Source organism: Xiphophorus hellerii, chromosome 3, assembly GCF_003331165.1.
Source record: "Xiphophorus hellerii strain 12219 chromosome 3, Xiphophorus_hellerii-4.1, whole genome shotgun sequence".
Taxonomy (NCBI): domain Eukaryota; kingdom Metazoa; phylum Chordata; class Actinopteri; order Cyprinodontiformes; family Poeciliidae; genus Xiphophorus; species Xiphophorus hellerii.
This window is the reverse complement of record NC_045674.1, coordinates 3,834,199-3,854,413: the sequence shown is the minus strand read 5'-3', so window position 1 is coordinate 3,854,413 and position 20,215 is coordinate 3,834,199. Positions and strand designations below refer to the sequence as shown.

Sequence of the window (20,215 nt, the reverse complement as noted above, 5' to 3'; positions counted from 1 at the left end):
TTTTACTGTCTGTCTTATTGAAGGAGGTTCTTGAAATCTTTATATTTCTGATGACTCTGCTGCATTATGGGTAACGCTATTATTCCCATTAACAACTGAATACATTATATGAACATTTGCAGTCGTTTTAAGCCTGATATTTTAGTGTGCAAAAAGAATACAACCATCACAAGACTTTTGGTACTAAATTGATGTTTTTATACCAGCTACCAGGTTATTTTGTATTCACTTCCAATGAATAACATGTTTTATCAGAGCATAGTCATAGCCTAATGCATGTCATAGCATAATTGTAGGTCCTATTTGACTAACTCAGGCTACTTTATGTGGTAATCATGAATCTAGATGAACAAAAATTCATTGTGAGGTTTCTCAAGGCTCTGTTCTTGGGCCACTTTTATTTTACATATATATATATATATATACAGTATATACAGTACAGGCCAAAAGTTTGGACACACCTTCTAATTCAATGGGTTTTCTTTATTTTCATGACTATTTATAAGGCAAGAAATCCCACTTATTAACCTGACAGGGCACACCTATGAAGTGAAAACCATTTCAGGTGACTACCTCTTGAAGCTCATCAAGAAAATGCAGAGTGTGTGCAAAGCAGTAATCACAGCAAAAGGTTGCTACTTTGAAGAAACTAGAATATAAGGTGTATTTTCAGTTGTTTTACATTTTTTTGTTTAGTGCATATTTCCACATGTGTTATTCATAGTTTTGATGCCTTCAGTGTGAATCTACAATGTCATTAGTCATGAAAATAAAGGAAACTCGTTGAATTAAAAGGTGTGTCCAAACTTTTGGTCTGTACTATATATATGATCCCCCTGGGTCAGATTTCAACACACAGCTTTATTTCTGTGTTACCACTTTACTACAGCCGACTACATTTTATATTAGTGAGTAATTAAGTGAGATTTTTTTTAAATATTTAATTTCAAATAAGCAAATTTCCTTTGGGGAACAATAAAGTATATTCTATTTTATTTTCTCCTGCTTAACACCGGTAGGACAGAAATGATTGTTTTTGGTTGAAGAAATGCAATGGAGATCAGAACTCCTCTAGACTCAACCGGGCCACAGAGAACGCAGGAAACCTTGGTGCCATTTTGGACTCAAGCATACACTTTAACAACCTTGATGTCTGTTACAGAATATTCTCAGAATAAAGAGCTTCTTGTCAAAACCTACCTTTATTTTGAGTATGTTTAGTTATTGCAATTTGCAATAACTGCTAATTGCTAATGGTGTTTTTACCATTTTCTGTAAAAAAATTATTCTGAGTCACTGAATCAGCCTAAAAGCTCTAATAGTTATGTGTAATTACTGAATCATATGCTTGTTTAATATTTATAATTTCTGAATTAACACTTGCTGATGTTTCACCTATTGTTGACCCTCCACCAAAATCTTAGAAGTCAATCAAATTAAGAGAAGAAAGAAGACAAGTTGGGATTTATTGCACCATCAATACCCAGAAAGGCTCTCATAAGGTTTAAGTTTGTCAGATGGTAATTTCTGCCACATTAACAAAGGCATAACAGAAGATTTTTGATGGCTCCCTTTCTAATGATTACTGTTTATTTAAAGAAACAAACTTAGTGACTCTCTCCGGAGACAGACATTACTCTTAAACACATTCTTTTATATAGAAGAAAGCATTTTATGCAAATAAAGCAACACAATGTTTTAATCAGTTCCCCTGAAGGCTTTTGGCTAAGAGGAAGATATTTTCAAATGACATTCTAAGAAGTCATTTGTGGCATTTCTTCTTAATTTTGTCACCAGTTTTATTTCTGAGCCCTCGATGTGACTGACTCTGCACATCAACAGATCACCTGTCAGACAAGCAGAGTGGGTGGAAAGAAAAGCTGCTGCAGTCTGGATTTTCCATTGAATTAAACTAAAAATTCTGCATTCTGGTGAACTATTGTCATTTTTGGAGCCCGGTACAATGAGAGAAAGGTAAACAGGCAAAGTCTGCCCGATGGTTAAAATGAGATGGAACTACATACCAAGGTTGTTCTGTGTGAGGCATCATGCATGTTATATGACCTACACACATGAATAAAGAAGGATTTTTTTTTTTATAATTTAGAACTTTTAGATTTGATAAATATATCCAGGTCTCATGTTAACATTGAATATTAGCTCCATAGCCATAAAAGCATCCATAAAGCAGCTAAGGTTCTCTTCTCAATTTGCATTTGCAGAAAAGCACAACGATAGATGCATAGACATTTCCAACATAAGAAAATCTACCTTTATATCAACATGTCATAAAAGGGACAGATTTTCATATCTATGTTTGTGTTTTTGATTACTGATAGTGATAGTTATGGTGAAATAAATACCTGTTGAATACTTCAAATACTAGTTACTGCAGAATTTCTTCAAATGCCCAAAAATACTTTCTCAAACCAATTTAGTTCAAAATCCTATCAGAATTAGATGCATAGAATATTTATTAAAAGCCGAGCATATTTTACACAAAAGAAAAGCAGAAATATTAAAGTCAGGTCCAAACAAATGATTTGGTGGCAAAATTAAGAAAACAAAGAAGTATTGATGGAGAAATTATACAATAAACTAAAAATATTTGCACTTACAATTGTCCTGTTTTTCCGATTTGATCAAATTTTAAAGTTAGGAAACTTTAATTACTTACTGCAGCACTCAAAATGATAAAAAAATAGCAAATTATGAAAAGGTAATTTGGTAGTGTAATAATACTTTCTGTGTCTCACAATAATGCCACTATATTCATATACTACCAATCCAGACATAAGACGTCATTTGATTTGGATGACATTCGGGTCTTGATTTGCATTTGTCACAGAAGCTCTAATTCAAGAGTTAATTCGAGAGATTAAGCAAATGACCAGGCTAACTTCAATAAGGGACAGTGTTGACCAGCAACGGGAAACACTGTCTCGTTTCCAGGTAAACATGGGTGTTGAAGGATACAGTAAAGTTCTCATGATGTTCTGTGTGGTCACTTTCACAGATCCTGATGTTGGTTGCCAAGCTGCTGACAACAAACATACATGATACTTAAAAACACAATCTTTTTACAATGTTTTGTATTTTCAACTACTGTACATTTCAGACAGGGATGCAAAGTGTTAGACTGATTACAGAAAAAACATCTGGTTTTGTGTTCATCTTTATTCCTTCTACTATTCTTTATTGTGGATTCTTTTTGCATATGTGGAACTTTGTTGTGTTGTGCAGTGACTATCTGGTCATAAATTATATTGTCCAGATAAAAAATGAAGTTGACACCAACGTAAACAATTTCTACAGTTGAAAGGAATAAAAATGCACATCAACTTTTACTATAGGTCAGCTTTATTATTATATATATATATATATATATATATATATTTTTTTTTTTTTTTTTTTTTTTTTTTACAAATTGGCAAACTGTCCTCCTGACTGCAAAGCAACAGCTGATGAGCTCATCCAAACCACAGGATGTCTAACACAAACACAGATAAACCAAGAAAAAAAACCCACCATCAAGCTGTTGGAGGCAGTCTTCATCCTGCACAAACATAATCAACATCCCTCTTCATAGTAGAAAAAAAAACACTCAAGCTACCACTTCACAAAAACACAAACAAGCCCCTGTCTTCCTAAAAGTGGGTGTACATCATGTCCTCAAGCTTTGAACAGAGGATCCCCCTCCATATCTTCTTCTCTTCTCATCATTTGCTCATTAGCCTAATTGATGTTTAACCTGTTGATCAGCACCTTATGAGTGCTGAATTAAGAGCTTCTTGAAATACGGGAATCAGTTCTGGATAAGAGAATAGGTTTTGTTTTTGTGCTTTATAGCCGTAAGTTCTCTAAACACTATTTCTGTCTTCAAGTTACTAACCAGCAAAGCTGCACTGCCAAATCCTGTTGACCCAGCTAGGTGAGCACAAAAAAATAAGTCACATTTACAGCTGGCTATCACAGCTGGGTATGACTGACAACTGTTTCCATTATCAATAATTTACTGTTTTCCCAGACAGCATTAAAAAGGTCAGTAAAATGCTATTAATCAGGAAGATGCCCAGGATTTGCTCCAACAGTTGGATGAAAACATCTGGTAGCGTTGTCTGTGATGATGTGGAAGCCAAGAAAAAGAAAATGGGTTAAAGGTCTGTCCAAATGCATGTTTGGATCCATTTTCAGCATAGTTGTAGTGAAGGTACATTAAAGGTTGATGTGAGATAGGTTCACGCTCAAACTAAAGAGAAACTCTGACAGATGCTATGGCCTGAAGAGACAATATGTTAACAAAAGAAAAAATAAAGATGGTTTTTACATTGAAGTAGGAAGTTCTGATTTCTAATTTGGAAAATGAGATTGAATGCCCACCTAAGTAGTAATTTTGACTTAGAAACACAGAGGTTTAACATCCAATAAGACTGTTCATTAAACCAAAAGCACATGTAGTGCTTTACACTCTATTTGTGAGATGGCTCAGTCTGAATGAATATAATAGAGAGAGGTATGTAATAACTAGCTTACGTTGCTAAAAGTACATGGAGTTAGAGAATTAGGGAACAGCAAAAGGCTAAAATCTGTGAAAAGCTGAAACTGTCTCCAAAAACTGTCTATTTTACAGTTTTTTTTCTCCGTCGCTTTGGTGCATTTCTCAGAACAGGATTAAAAAATGTAAAAACACACCACAAGACTTGAGTATTTTGGGGGGAGGGGTTGTCATTATGTGTAACCATGGCAACAAGGTTATTTTAGAACAAAGAGAAGCTGATTAACATCTCAAAATATCAAGTCATATGTGAACGATGGCCTCAAATCTCAGACAAGTTGAAAAGGAGGCTTCAACTTGACAGGACCAACGAGACAAGGAGAAAGTTCAGTCCATCTCTCCCATTGATCATAATGGTCAAGGATCATTAACCCAACTCCAAAGTCTCTCTGCCCAGTTTTTCCCAGTGATTTAAATGGTAGCAGCAAAATCAAATGAGGTGGATTAGAAGTGCTGCTACCAGATATCCTTCCTGCCCACAAAATCACCATCCACATCAACATATTGAAGATATGAGTCATATTTAATTTCCCTTTTACCCTTTAGGATAAAAAACTTCTTTTTTTTCCCCATTATCTGTTTTTGTTAGATGCTAATGCCCTTTTTCCATTTTTCTGACACTAGGTAGACAGGAGGAAGTAGAGGGAACGGTGAAAGACATGCAGCAAAGGTACAGAGGTTAGGAATCAAACCATGGACAACCACGATCAGGACTCTAGCCTCTGCATACGGGGTGACGGCTCCACCCACTGCACCACACAATGCCCCAGGACAAATAACATTTTGAATTGCAGTGGTATGGTGTGAATTTACAATGTTTGCTGGTGGGATAATTTCCAAGAAGTTGGTCACTGGTCAGGGCCAATAAAACTGACATTTGTCAAATCTGGTCACTCGTTTAAACACCAGTTAAAAAGAGTCACTTACCAGAAATTCTGTATTTTTTTCTTTTTACTCTAGCAGGAACATTTTCCAGTTAAGCTACTACTGCTGGTACTACTCCTACCCACGTTATGTCTGACTGCGTTTTGGAGTTTTGACCACTGATGACAGCAAACAGTGAGTCATGTGTCTTTAGTCAACAAGCTTTGCTTTGTTTGCTTCTAATTTGGGCCAATGAAAGTAAAGAAAAAGTCAAATCCAGGAATGTAAAACAGTGAACTTTTCACCAGTAGAGGTGAAAGTCTTGCCAGGTGTGGCTCCCAGCACGCTGGTCTGGCTACGAACACAGAAGCGAGGCCATTTGGAAATCACAGCAGGGGGAGTGAGGACTGTGAGGTGAGGCTTTCTGCAGCTACTTCTCGCATTAAAAAACTGATGTCCCCCTTTTTGTACAGAAACACCTTTAGCTTTGAGTTCCATTAGCAGAGAGGGAGCGAGGACATTTCTTCCCTGTTTCACTGTGTCAGGGTAAAGCATTACCCTGCAATGATTGAATCATAGCCATAATAGCAGAAGGTAGAGGCCTGCTGTGTTGCTGAGTTCTTCCTGTTCTCCTCGCTCAGCGTGGGTACAGCCACGGACAAAATCTGCCCTGGAATCAGCACACAAAAAGAGGCCATGAAAGCAACACAAGCAGAGCAGGTAGTAATTGCTCCTTTCTGCTGCTTCTCCTTTCCATTCATTTAAGCGTGGCTTGTGGTGCGAGACTTTCAGTTTGACAGCAGACAAGGGGGCATGCTTGTCTAACCCGACATACAAGAAAGGTTTCTGCGCTGTTGTGGGATGAGTGCACGGTTCAGCTGCAAGGGAACGCGCAGAGAAACACATCTCCGACACTGATGCTGTGGTATTGGACATGGCTAAGGTTGAGCTGAAAAGGTAAACAGGTAAATCAATGAGGTGGCAGGTGACTCAACCTCTGCAACATGGTTGCTGCATTAACAACTCACCTCTATTCAGAGCAGACACTCTTCATCTTCCCTTTTAATTTTCGTCTTGTTTTTATTTGGAGGTACAGAAACATAAAACGCTTTACATGCACAGATCGCTACAATTATAAAACCCCTTCAACATCTAGAATGACCAACAAACACATTAATTAGTATATATGAGACCTCAATTAGTACTCAGAGCTCCACATTATATGAGCTTAACAGTCTTTATGACTAATGGAGAGCTCTGGAATATGTGCCAAGGACCAAATTTATGAAGCTTTATTTGCTCATGAGTTCAGCTCTGATTAATGGAGGACTGTCTGAACACTGACAACATTACCAAGTGGTGGGATTTGATATGTTTTAAGCAACAACTATGCTCATTCCAACTCTACTTTTGAGATTTAAATGACCTTTCCCCTTTGAGCTATTGGGTCATTTTTCAGACCCTCCTGGGAAATTATGGACCAGAGTTTCTGATGAGGATTACATCTGCCAGCTCTGAGGGAACTCTGCTGTGAGAAGGCAATAATCGACTCAATTCAGCTTAAAGTGCAAAAGCTAAAAAACATTGTACAGTCGGGAATGGTGTAGATTTTAGGTTGTAGTTTCCTTGTAACCAAACATTTGGAGGAAGCACTAACCGGTGAAGTTTTGAAGTGAAATTGTAACATTTGAATTAAACAACATGAAAACCTCTGAAGAAGATACTGAGTGCAACTTACTGTGTCACAAAGTGTAAATAAAAATCGGGTGGTGTCAGATTTTACAGGTTGTAGGATTTCTCTTTGGAAAAAGACATTTCTCCATATAGCGCCAGACTTCGTGTTTGTTTTGGTTGTATTTACCCAGAATACCCTGCACTATAGTCCACTACCTTCTTTTGAAGTGGTCTCCAGAGCGCTTGCATTCACATATGCATTCAAACCGCACCATAGTTCACACCAATCTAAAACCTTGCTATTAGGCAGACCATAGTTCACTTTTTGGTGCGCATCAGAGTATGATTGCACATTCATACCTCACCAAATGAACCAGACCTCCTAGTCAAACAAAATACAGCTTGATTAAAGCAGATCAAACAGGGTTGGTGTGAATGACCCAAAATGTCTAAGCAGCTCTATTTTGCTGTTATAAATTAAAATACATTAAAGATTTGAAGTAAAAAAATAAATAAATAAAAAATGGGCTTTTGCTCTCCACTAAAGAACAAGAAAGCAAACTGACGATCAGAATATCCTGAGATTTTGCAGGAAATGACAGTTATTAAATAAGAATTAATCAGCAGAACAATAATCTATCTTTATCTGCAGTCTCAAACACCTGATTCCAACTGCATTACACCGAGATTGCTGGGGACCACACAGGTGTTTGTTCAGATACGCTCTCTCACTTGGACTTGCCCATGACAGACCCTGACCATTTCTAATGCATTCAGAGAGCAACGGCTGACTGCCTGTCTTTGAAATTCAGCAGGAAGCAGTGCCGGAAGGGAGTGATTACACTTATTTAAATTAGTGTTTCGACTGAAGTCACCTGGCAGCTACAAACCCAGCTTGATTTCTCCATAAAACCTTGATTTTCAGAATTTAATTTCAAGATTATTTTCAAGAGAAAATAGTCTCCTTATGAGTTGCCCTCTATGGAGCTTTACTCCATCAATAAAAAGCAGAGTACAGCTTTCCTTCAGTCATGCTTCTCAGAGACACAAAAGTCCATTACTCAAGCTGAGCCTATAAATTATCTTGAGCTTAAGTCCTCTTTCACTGAACAAGTCCAGCTACAATATTTAGTTCAATATGTTTTTGGTGGCACTGTGTCAGTAAATGCTTTAAGGGGAAGAGCCCTAAACAGATTTAGATCCTCACTACTGCAGGAACACGATGTAAAAAGAGGTATCAGACTGCACACCTAAGTGCACCATCAGCTTTCCGTCCATTTCTCCAAGACGCACAAGATATCCCCGGTTTAATCCGAAGAAGAACATGACGGTCGCGTAGGATTTCTAAAACTTGAGAAGTGGGTCAGTATAAATGAGCATCAGAGGACTCTTCGCCCAGTTTCACATGGAAAGAAAAGAGGAGAAAAAAGAGCAGCAGGGGGTCAGCACTCCCATTAGCTTTGGCATCTTGTCAGAAACAGCGGAGAGAACGCTGGTTTATCAGACACAATCAAGATTGTCCTCATACCTCTGACAAAAGGGGTCCATGGGTGGGTGTGGTAATCCTACTACTCCAGACTTTCTTAGTTAATTATTTGTCATTTTATGCCTTTACTGATACAATTACTGTAGAAGGTATTGAGGATTTTCTTGTGCAACTATTGTGTGGAACTAGGTGCTACACTCAATGGGACTCATGGAGGTTGTTTGGATGTTTATGAGGACGAGTGTTAAAATGCTGACAGCTTCAAAAATGGGTCAAAGGGCCCAGCAGGTTTCAGTTTGTTTTAATTTGAACCCAAAATGAAAGGAAAACACGAGAGACGACAGATGATTTGACATCAGCAAGTTCAGATATATGGATTAAGTTCTGACACCGTCTTGAAGATCTCACTTCAGAAGCTCTGATCTGTTACTCCCTGGACTGAAGCCTTCTCTTTGCTTCAAACTGTTTGGATAGAACGGGTTTATCTTCATATGAAAGTCTGAATCTGTAATTCCTGTGTAAATATTAAACAGGTTTACCTTATTTGCCTTTCTGGAGTGCAGTGATTTAACGTGAGAAAGTCATGACCCATCTCTCATCTCTCTCTTTAGTATTTGGACTAGCTGTCACTTCACCTGTGCTTTTTGTGGAGAACTTTAAAATTAAACAATGCTGGGGCTTTTTTTACATGACAAACTTGAACTTCACGCTCTCTCCAGCAGTAAAAATTGTTGTAAATTCAGAGAGTTTTAGGGAAAACTTCAACTCCTTTGTGCAGAACTTCTTCGGCTGCAGGAAAGCCTGCAGCCAACCTGTTATTGAATGTAAACCTACTGATTCGCTTCCCTGTATCCCAACCATCAAAACCTATACATTTTGAAAAGTTGTATCAGGTATGGGTTGTGGGTTTGTATCTCAGGTCATCGCACAGCTCAGCACAGACAAAAAAAACAGCACATACTTCTTTATTGTATGGCTCAATTTATGATTTGGTCAGCTGACATGTTTAAAAATAGTAAAAGGTTTATCTAAGAAGATCACCAGTTTTAATTTTAAGTCATAGTGACCATATTTATACCAGAAATTCTAATTTATTTTTGCTTTAGTTCAACTGAAGCAGGAAACTATGTAAAAGAAAGGAGCTTTATGGAATATTTGGCCAGATTAAGGCACTGTTTGTGTGTGCAAATAAGACATGAGAAATAAACAGATGTACATAAGCTGCCAAATTCCAGGTTACAAGTACTATGCATGATGTAACCAATATGCAAGTTGGCACATGACATCATGGTATATATATATTTAAAGACTTTATTCAAAGTTGCCAACTTTCCCTCAAGCCTTCCTTCATTTTTTCACTATCATTCTTCCCATATAAATCTTACTCCAAATAAGGAAAATGCCTGAACTCAAAGCTAAACACCTATTATCCACAAGAGTGCTTTCTGATTGGTCGTTCTTGGAGTGTACCACTTTTAAAATAACAGTGCAATGTTTGCATGTCAAAATTACAGATTATACAACATAACTGATCAGTCATTCTACACAATTATCTGATCTCAAATACCTCATCATCTAAAGAAAAGTTCATGCTAAGAAATTATTGGTTGTTTTAGAGTAAATATGTTGTTGCAAAAAAATGTAGGACTATCGTCAAGCATAGGAATAGGAAATTATGAATTTGTTTCAATGACTGCAGGTTTTTCCTGGCAGTGTAATGGTGCATACACACCAGTCCTATTTAGTCTGCTACAATCAAGCTCGAGTTTGTTAGATTGCGAATTCACACCTCGCCAAAACAAACCAATCAAACTCTAATGCAGACCAAAAAAGCAAATTGCTCCACCTAACAGCCTAGGTCTCGGTTTGGTTGAAGTGAATTCTGGAATGGTTTGAATGTCTCTGATCCGGAAACTGCTCCAAAAGCAGGAAACAAACTAAAGCTCAGGATATTCTGAGTAAATGCAGCCAAACCAAACACTTTTTGTTTACATTTGTGAAGAGGAAGTTGAGTGCAGCATCTTCTTCAGAGGTTTTTATGTTGTTCCCTCCAGTGTTTACTGGTGTAGTGCCACCACAGCCGAAGCAGGGTGCAGGTTTGAGGGTTTGATTTGTTTGAAACAGTGCAGTGAGAAAGTGCACTGCACCAACTGAGAATGCAACAATTTTGGACCCAATTCTAACCAAGTCACCAGAAAATCAGATGTGAAAAGACCCTAAATCTGTGGTTGAGCTCTTACAACAAGCAACGTCAGACATTTCCTGGGAAAATCCTGCACTATCTGCTCTGAGTTTAGTCAATTTTGCTCAGCCATGAGCAATTCCACAGCTGCCTCCTTTTGCTCATTGCTCACTATATTTTCTCAACCGCCAATTCTAATAATAAGTACATGAAGGACCAAAACTTAAAGTACATTAAAAACGTATCTGTTGGATCTGTCTGACATGATTCTGTTTCAGCATCGAGTCATCCATTCATGCAACTTCCATTATACAGTGTAACATGAGTTCCTAGAAGGACTTTATCAATTGAGCTTGCACAGTATGATATATTCAAGACCAGTATGATTTTTGAACTCCTACGATGTGTGTCAGGTTTGTAGAACAAGTCTAGGACATCAAACAGGAAATGTTTTATTGTTTATTTAAGGAACTCACAGCAAACATGAACCCATACTTTATATGTTTCAATGCCAAAAGCTTTAACCACAGCAAAATAATCAAAAACTCTTCTGGTCAAAAACATTTCACCATTTGGAAATACCAATCTGAAATGTAGGTCAGACAAAAAAGACAAAAATTGAGCTCATCAGAAATTGGGTATTATCTTGTGAGCAGCTTTTTAATTCTGGAGCCATTTGTTGTTTTCTATTATGCATAAAACACTTTTTAGCAACCTGAACTTCACCCGCAGGTGTAGATGAAAAACTCATCTCATCCTTGTGCTGCACCAGATAGTGATGTAATAGATAACTGTCCCTCCATCCTGCCTGCCTGCTGACATGCAAGACTCTGGAGGCATTTTCCTCATTGTCTCTCTGCCTCTAATCCCAGTCACCTGTCTCTCTGAGATGCTGGAGGAAGGAAAAACGGACAGGATGTGCTTTTCTCACAGCGGAAAAAAAACTCATGCTGACTTGCTGGGGGTGGAGGGAGGCGTTGGGCTTAGGTGGTGAGAGGGTTTGGCTTTATTGATGCCATCAATACAAGCAAATTCCACAAGTAAAATGGTTTCCGGGTGTAAGAAGGAAATTGGAAGTTTGATGGCACTCTCCCGGGAGAGAAGCAATTACGCACAGCAAAGAGAGCACAATTATCGGAAATGGGCTCATGAAGGAGACACAAAATAGTTCAGCAGTTTAAAACATGACAAAGGGCATTTATTGTGGGTTTTGACAGTAAATAAACACAATTTCAACAGTTACTATCTCCCCCCTCAAGGTAAAAAAAAAAAAAAAAATGCTTTCTTCGCGTTTTGTCTGCTCACTTTCTCCACAGAGTAAACCTGTCGTTTAACGCGTAAACGGAATTCATGGCGCGATAAAAAAAAAAAAAAAAAAAAGTTCCCAATAAGGTAGCCTGAATGTGCTTTTCTCCAAGATGAAATCCATTTGTAGAAATGAAGAGGAATCGCATCAGAACCAGGCTGACACTCGTCGTAAATCGTTTCTGACAGCTCTTAATGGAGTGTTATTGCTGTCACGCACAGCGCGCAACCCCACCGGCTGTAGCCGGAGACACAGCGCTTTACGAGCGGTCTGCAGAAGTGAAAGGTCCGGGGGAAGCAGTGGGGAGAAATCTGGCGGTTACTCAAAGCAACACTGAGGTTTGAGGCGTAAAGAGGATCTACAACCTCAGTTCTGGATGGTTTACAAACTCCGGGACAAACATGCAAATAGCTCCACAGAAACAACACCAGAACCAGCTCAGCGCCTGGGTACGCAGTTGTCAGAACTGCCCGAGCAAAGCACAGGAAGAGGCAAATGTGAAATGCAGACACAAGCTGTTGAGACTTACCCTAGCAGCGTATCCACATCTGTTTGATGAGACTGGATGTTCAGAGCTCACACTTTGCTGCATTCAAAGCCTGGAGATGATTTTTAATGAAGACGAACAGTAACTCTCCGCCGACTGCGGTGGCCACCAATCAAAATATTTCTTCCTACTTGATGTACAATGTAACTATTTAGTTATGGCAAATGGTGCCTAATCTGTCCTGAGTGGCATTGCTCACATAACTGACAGGGAGGCGCAGCCAATGAGCGCCAGCTGGCTGAGTCGCTTCGACCAATCGCGTTATGAGCGTGGAGTCAGTGGAAGGTGAGCCGAGAAGTAGGAAGAGCTGCTGCGACATCATGTGTTCGCAGTTTATATCCATCCGCTTGTCATGTTTTGAGAGCAAGGACTTCACTTTCACTACTTCTTCAGAAATTCACAGGAAGCCAGAATCAATAAAGCCCACTTGATTTATACAAACCACTGTGGGCTGCAGTGTACCTACATATTTACCCACTGTATATAGGTCGCTTTACTGGTATGTTTGCCAAATAAAGCAGACTGAGTGATAAAAATCACTAACACTGGATTTTGTTTCGAAAATTTCTGCCATTATTATGTGCCTTCGCCATTGTTACTTTTATATCCCACATGCTGTAAATAAGTGATACAATGTTAACGCCTAATTGCCAAAGTGGCCGCTGTTATCCGAAGTGAGAACGGGCGAGAGTCCGCTGTCCTATTTTCGCTGCTCGCGGCGGAAGAACACCGTGTTTACAGTGAGGAGTAAGAGGGACGTCATTGTGACAGGCGCGTGTGACATCGTGAGAGTAGCAACACCTGGACAAAAGTGGCTGTTACTGGAGACCCAGAGTTTTCAGAAAACCTCAGCTGATATCTCCTTTTAACCGGTTTAGTATATCTACTTTAAACGGGATGTGCGTTATTTGGCTGCGCCACGATACGTCAGCGCAGTAATGTTTTGGCTTTGAGAGTTAAAGTAATAAGGCTTGATATAGATCAGCTTTAAAAATGAAAATGTGAAAAACAGTGCAGATACTTAAGAAGTTAAAGCATCAAAATAAATCACTCAGTGTTTTATTTTTTTAAATAGAGAAGATAAATGTAGGAATAAGGGGAAAAAAATTAGAAACTAGCTTTAAAAGTAATCTTAAAATAAACCTTAAGTTCCTCACAGAGCTATACAGCATTTAAGTAGTTTTGGTTTTTTATTCATGAAAACAATAAACATATATTAAGAAACACTTATATTGAAAATGTAAAGGTACTAACATGATTAAAAATAAAAAAATAAAATAAGTACTCTGTGGAAAACAATGTTTTTAACCTACTGATGCGTGAGTGACTGACTATACAGTCTTCCGTGAGTGGGTCTTTTCTGACCCGGGTTACAATCAGTGTGTTTTTTTGCTACTTTTGTCATTTTGATTCAAAATAATGTCTTGTATAATACTTCCTACTGTGTTTTATTTCACACAAGAATTATTTCATGTTTGAAATATTTTAATTTTTCACTTTTTTAAGCATTTTTAGAACAATTTGTAGAACATTTTTGAAGCAAAATAACAACAGCAATTTTACAACAGCAATGATGAAATGTCAATAATGGACAATGTCAACATCCATTATGTGTGCATGTGTGTGTGCGTGTGTGTGTGTGCGTGGGTGTGGGTGTGTGTGTGTGTGTGTGTGGGCATGGGGGGTGTGCAAAAGAGCACGTTTCTTGAAACGTGGCTAACCAAGCTAGCTAGTGTTAGCTAACTTTGAAGAAGGCTAATATGTTGATTTGTGACAATAGCACTGTCACCGTACTCATGATTGACACACACACACGCACATTTGTGAGGTAAAAAATAAAGATAATACTTATATGTAAGAGTTCTTGCTGTGTAAAATATTATTATTCAGGGGTAACACTTAGGACTCAGTGTGTATGGTTCACAAAAAAATGTGTCCCTGTCAGTTGGTAAGAAACAAAGATTCCCATTAAATTCATAGAAATGAATGCGGGTCAGTTTTGACCCAATCACAAAAGAAAGGGTTATTGATATAAAACATGATATTTCTTAAAATGTATAAAAGGTAAATTAAAAATTTGAATTGCATGATATCGGTAACATATTTTTTGAGGAATACCTGGAATATGAAGTGGTGAAAGCTTTTGATTACAAAGATATTGCAAAAAGATGAAATCACCGGGTCAAAAAGGACCCACTTATGCATCAGAGGATTAAAATAATATTCAAAGATAAAATCTAACTAATAATATTGTGCATTTTAACTATAATAAACAATGAAGAGCACAGATGTTAACAAGAATACATGTAAGACTAAAGTACAAAAATAAAGAAACAAAAAAAAAATATATAGCTAAATATTAATAAGAAAATTATAAGAAATTAAAAAAAGATTGATTCTCTCCTACACTTCAAAGAGGATTTTTTTTCTTTATTTATGAAAATAGAAAAACAACCCTCTGAAAATAAAATGAATTTAAAAAAAAAGGAAACAGTATAAGTTTTACTTAATCTTTTACAATTTAATACTAATGGAGAAAAAATATATAAATTATATTTTAATTTACTTAGTTTGACTATATTTTGTGTAAACTTTGAAAACTTCTTTCACAGAGCTAAATTAATCTGAAATGTTCTTCCAACATAACAATTGTTCTTGCCATAAAAGCATGTTTCTATAGTGCAGTGGTGTGCCAGCCGCAGCTGTTTTGGAGATTTGTACAAAAACTGATCTGAGGTCAAATCTAAAAAAGAAGTCAAATTCAACTCAAGTGGCACTGGGGGAATGTTGTGAAAGCACAGAACATGTCCAGTTTTTTATCAGTCCTATTAAAGACATGTACAGTTTGTACAAGAATGCCCTCTAAATACACTGTGTGGAAAAACTATAAAATGCACCAAAATATTGCATATAACATTTGTCATCTGCTTGCTCATGGTGAGCCAATAGATGCACAGCTGCTTTCTCAAACCTTTTCTACAAATAAAAAAACAATATGTTTCATTGAGATTTTAAACAATACATAGTTGTCAAAATCTCATAGAAATCTGAACTGTGTGGCCTGCATTTGCATCAAGTCCCAGTCATGGTTTTTAATGGACAACATTGCTCACAGCCCAGAGCGCCATTATTTCTGGCAATGCCATAATCACAAGGAGGAAAAAAGTTGTCTCAGTTGGGCCCAAATCTGATTTCTATTGCTTACTGTGATCTGTTTTAAGTTAAGTGGGGACAGTGATGGCTTTAGATGTTTCTTATAGAGCATTGGTGAAAAACAGCATTGCAAAGACCAGGGAACACCACATGCAGACTTTGGAGAAGCTTAATCAAGGTTAGGTTATAACACAATATGTCAAGCTTTGAACCCGTCACAGAGCTGTTCAATCCATCATCTGAAAGTTCAGTCTTCAATCTACCACTCAGATTGAAGATTGTGTCAAAAGGAAAACTATTGATGCTCCACAAATCTGACCTTTTTGGAAGAATAGCAAACAAACAGCTATTGCTGAAAGAAAGCCATATGAGTTTGTCTTGACTCACTCAGGCAGAGAACACAGCAAGCAAGTGGAAGAATACTAACAAATTAGACCAAAACAGGACTTCTTCATGTTGTATTGATAACCATCAATACTTTAAGAAAACCACCTTCACCTTCCAAGGGGACAATGATCCTAAACATACAGTCATGATGCAATGAAATGGTTTAGGTGAAAGCATATTCATGAGTTTAAATAGCTCAGTCAAAGTCCAGAGAATCTGTGGCAAGCCTTGAAAATTGCCATTCAAAGATGCTTTCTAACTAATGTAACTGTTAACTATTATGCAAGAATTCTTGGCTTTCACTTTCTAAATGTGCACAAATACATAGAAATACCCCAAAAGGCCCACGGTTGTAACTACAATAAAAGTTGTTCCTAAAGAAGGTGGTGGGGGCACAATACATTTGTGCACTACAGTTTTCAGATTTTTATTTGAAACCATCAATAAAAATGATGGTTTATGTATAATTGTGAATTCCACTTCACAATTATACACTACATTGCATAGCCTCATCACATAAAATCTCATTTAAATAAATTCTAGTAAGTGATTTTAACGTGACATTAAAAATAAAACTCATAGGGTGTGAATACGTATGCAGGAGTTTGTTACAGAAGACTAAAAGAGAAGGTACAAAAAAATAATGTTCTCCAGAATTAAAACATGAGATAACAGCAGGACACAGCAGGGAGCAGAGAGCTAACTCCATTCACAGTCTGCAATGTGAAGCTTTTTCTGTTCAGAGGGTCTGTGGAAATCAGCCCTCTCATTTGTTATCATCTCAGTAACTATAAAAATTGAGAAGAGAACAGATATGTTTCCTCAGTTTGAGAATCAACTCTACTTTTAATCTGATTATTGTGTCTGCGAACACAACGTAGTCTGTCTTATCTGATTTGCTGATCAAGCAGCAGCCAAACCAAAGTAGTGAATTAACTGGTAGTACTAGTACTAATGGTGACAAAAGCTCAGACACAGGGGGGAGTGACGGCGAGAGATTACACCGTGTTTTCTGCTTTACATAAGAAGCTTATACCGTTGGGTTTTTCTGTGGAGAATTGCAGCAGTCAGATGGGCGCCCTGCTGTTCTCCTCTCCTACAGCTGGGTTGTCAGGGGGTCAGCCGCTCAGCCAGGGGTCAGGGAAATGCCACGGGAAAAATGACAGCAAACAATCTCAGACACATCACAAACTGGAGGGAAGATGGAGAATGCAGCGGTAACACAAACTCACGGGAGCAAACTTAAGGAAATCCTAATTGCAATTAATTAAAAGGAAATTATATAGTCTACCTTTATTATTGTAAGGGGATAAGTTGATTCACCTTTACCCTCAAAATAGTACACACCGCAGAGGTTTCACTCACTACAATCAATAACAGTTTGCTGCCCCCTGTTGAAACTAAAGCCTCCTATGGCTCAGTGAACAGCAGTTAATGATATATATTATTACTTCAGGTCTTAATTAAATCTCCAAGCTGATTACGCAGAAACAAGCCTACTTAATTGGATTGCTGAGAAAATATTATTTTTTATTATGTGCTATGTGTTTTGATACGATGAAGTGTAAAGTCAGAGCTAGACCCAGAGGGTTGATTAATTTGGCCTTTCAGAAAGATTGGATGTTGGGGGATTAATAAAGAGCACGCTGCTTCACTGTCATAATGTTCACACTGATACCTCTCCATACTCTCCTTTGGTCAGGGTCTATATATAAAACTGATGCAAAGCAGTTTATATGGGAAGTACCACATTTAGCTTTCAGACTTTTCATGTATTAGTTTCTGTTGTATCCATTAAAGAAAAGTATACAATAATGTACTGCTCAGATATGAAAGTTGTATCACTAATGCTTATTTTTATATACAGATCTGCATTCACATCAATAAAACAATAAATTTATACGAAAAAAGAAAAACTGTCAAACAACATAAAAATGAAAAATAGAGTACTCTCACAAAGTATTCATGCCGTTTAAACTCACTTATGTGGCAGAAGGACAGAAAGTAGTCAAGTATAAGTCAAGTTTATTTGTATACCACATTTCAGCAGCAACACAGTTCAAGATGCTTCATAAAAACAACTTACAGTCATCAGTCACGTTGTTACAAATAAAATCTGAAAAGTATGGATTTGTATTTGTAGAACCATCTTTTGCAGCTGTCAGTCATTTTAGGGGTTTTGTCAGCAACCAACCAATCAGTGGTCGCTATTTGTCCAGAAGTTCAAGTCCCCTATCTGGAGGAACTGAACCTCCGTCAACATTGCTGGATTCATCATCTCTACCACAATGTGGTCATAAAGAATTGGAGGAAAATAATAGGAAATCGTGGTCCAGCGTTGCCAATGGGGAACATGCAATTCAGACAGCTGCTACTCAGAGGGCGATATGCAATTTATTATATTTCCAAAACCCAAACAGAGTCTGGAGTAACACAAGAAATTGATCAAGGCCTGCAGCCAACCTCATGTCCAGTTCAATGAAATTGTGATCATTGGCAACTACCACAAAGGAAACAGCTAGTAAGCATCCCTTTTTTGTTGTTGTTATTTTTGTTTTTTTTGTCATAAAGACACCTATTGATAGTCAAATCAAAGATCAATAAGTGAAGGTAATTATGATAATTGCAAAGGTAGGTCTATGGCAGCATGAACACATATGATGTAGTAATTGTGGTATTTACATTTAAGCATCTTTTTATGCTCATTTTTAGTTTTAAGCATTTTCTTGAAGACAATTTTTCACAAGACGGTATTATTTAAATAATTTCTCACCCAGTTTGCAAAATGCGTCCGACAGCTTTCATCCTCACATTCAATGAGACATTATGCCCCTCATTCTTCCTCTGGCTGCGAAAGACGTGGGCTTTAGTTGATTTCTCCGTTGCTTCCTGCAGATAATAAAAATAACCTCACAGATCTGATGTACGACTCGTTGGACAATTTTCTTGCCTTTCGTCTTTGCTGATAAGGCAAAAATGTCTCAGGCAACGCATTGATTTCCACTACCTCTTCTTCTTCTGTTGCGTTTTAAGGCAGTTTACAGACTTTGTGGTCCACTACCTCTGTCAATACAGCATTTTTTGTTTGTCAGAAGTTCGCTCTACTTCCGCATGGGGGCGGAACCTGCGTTGTGTCAATTAGGGTGATGATTGGTTACATCGGATTGTGTGGTATTTTGGGGTTTCAGAATAAAGGAGGCTCAATACGTGCATCTGTGAAACATGAACTCTGAAATCTGAAAATTGTGTATCATTTTCTTCCTACCTTACATTTATCCCTTTTTTTTTGGTCTATCATATAAAATTCCAACTAAGTATGTTGTTGTCTATGGTTTTAACGTTGCAAAATGTGAATTAGATTACGGGGCGTGAATACTTTTCCAGCTCTTCTTGGATGGAAAAATATGAAAACTGCCCAGGTAGATCATATCTATCTAGTATTTCAACATGCTGTAAGATGTGTAAGAAGTTTAAATTGTGCCACAAATTACCATACATCTTGCAGTAAACGTGCAAAACAAGTAACTCGGCGACTTTATAGTGCATCATCCTGATTATTCAACACACAAACAACTCACTGTTAATGGTTTAAAAGTGAAAAAAATGACTCATTCATATTACATCAGTTACTAAAATAAATATTTCTGAGAGCTGCTGCATATTGGGCCCACAGTTCCAAATATCACATCACAGCAAAATTATAATGCAGATGAAAGTAAATTGTAAACTAGCAGGTCAGTTAGGCCACAGTGAGTGATAGTCAGTGTTGCAAGAACAGTTGGTTATGTGAATCTGTTGGCTTCGTGAGGTCAGGACCTGGAGCATGATTCTCAACCAGAAAAGGTGGATTGCTTCCTCTGGGTTTGGTGTTGGCTTCTTCACATTAAAACACAGAGCAAACTGGTCTCTGAAAGCGTACTGACTGAGTGCTCAGACTGCAGAGTGCATCATGCTGTTATTTTAGCTAATGAGAACTCATTTAACATTGTGGCTTAACTAACTGCCTCTATTAATGAACTTCAGTTCTAAATGTTCGTTCTATTTTTGCACTGAGGTTGTGA

At 37.6% G+C, this 20,215-nt stretch overlaps 1 protein-coding gene across 11 annotated transcripts in view; it reads right to left on the bottom strand.

The window, feature by feature from the left end:
* Window positions 1-18,949, bottom strand: part of mef2d (myocyte enhancer factor 2d) — a 116,449-nt gene extending 97,500 nt beyond the window's left edge. For 2 of the 11 annotated variants that reach the window (XM_032556574.1, XM_032556601.1), the window contains exon 1: window positions 12,597-12,806. The gene's annotated coding sequence lies outside the window, so the exon portion shown is untranslated. Of the gene's footprint in view, window positions 1-12,596; window positions 12,807-18,927 lie in introns of those variants that run through there. The other 9 variants (XM_032556639.1, XM_032556676.1, XM_032556610.1 and 6 more) reach the window with 7 other exon arrangements.
* Between the last annotated feature and the right edge of the window lie 1,266 nt (window positions 18,950-20,215).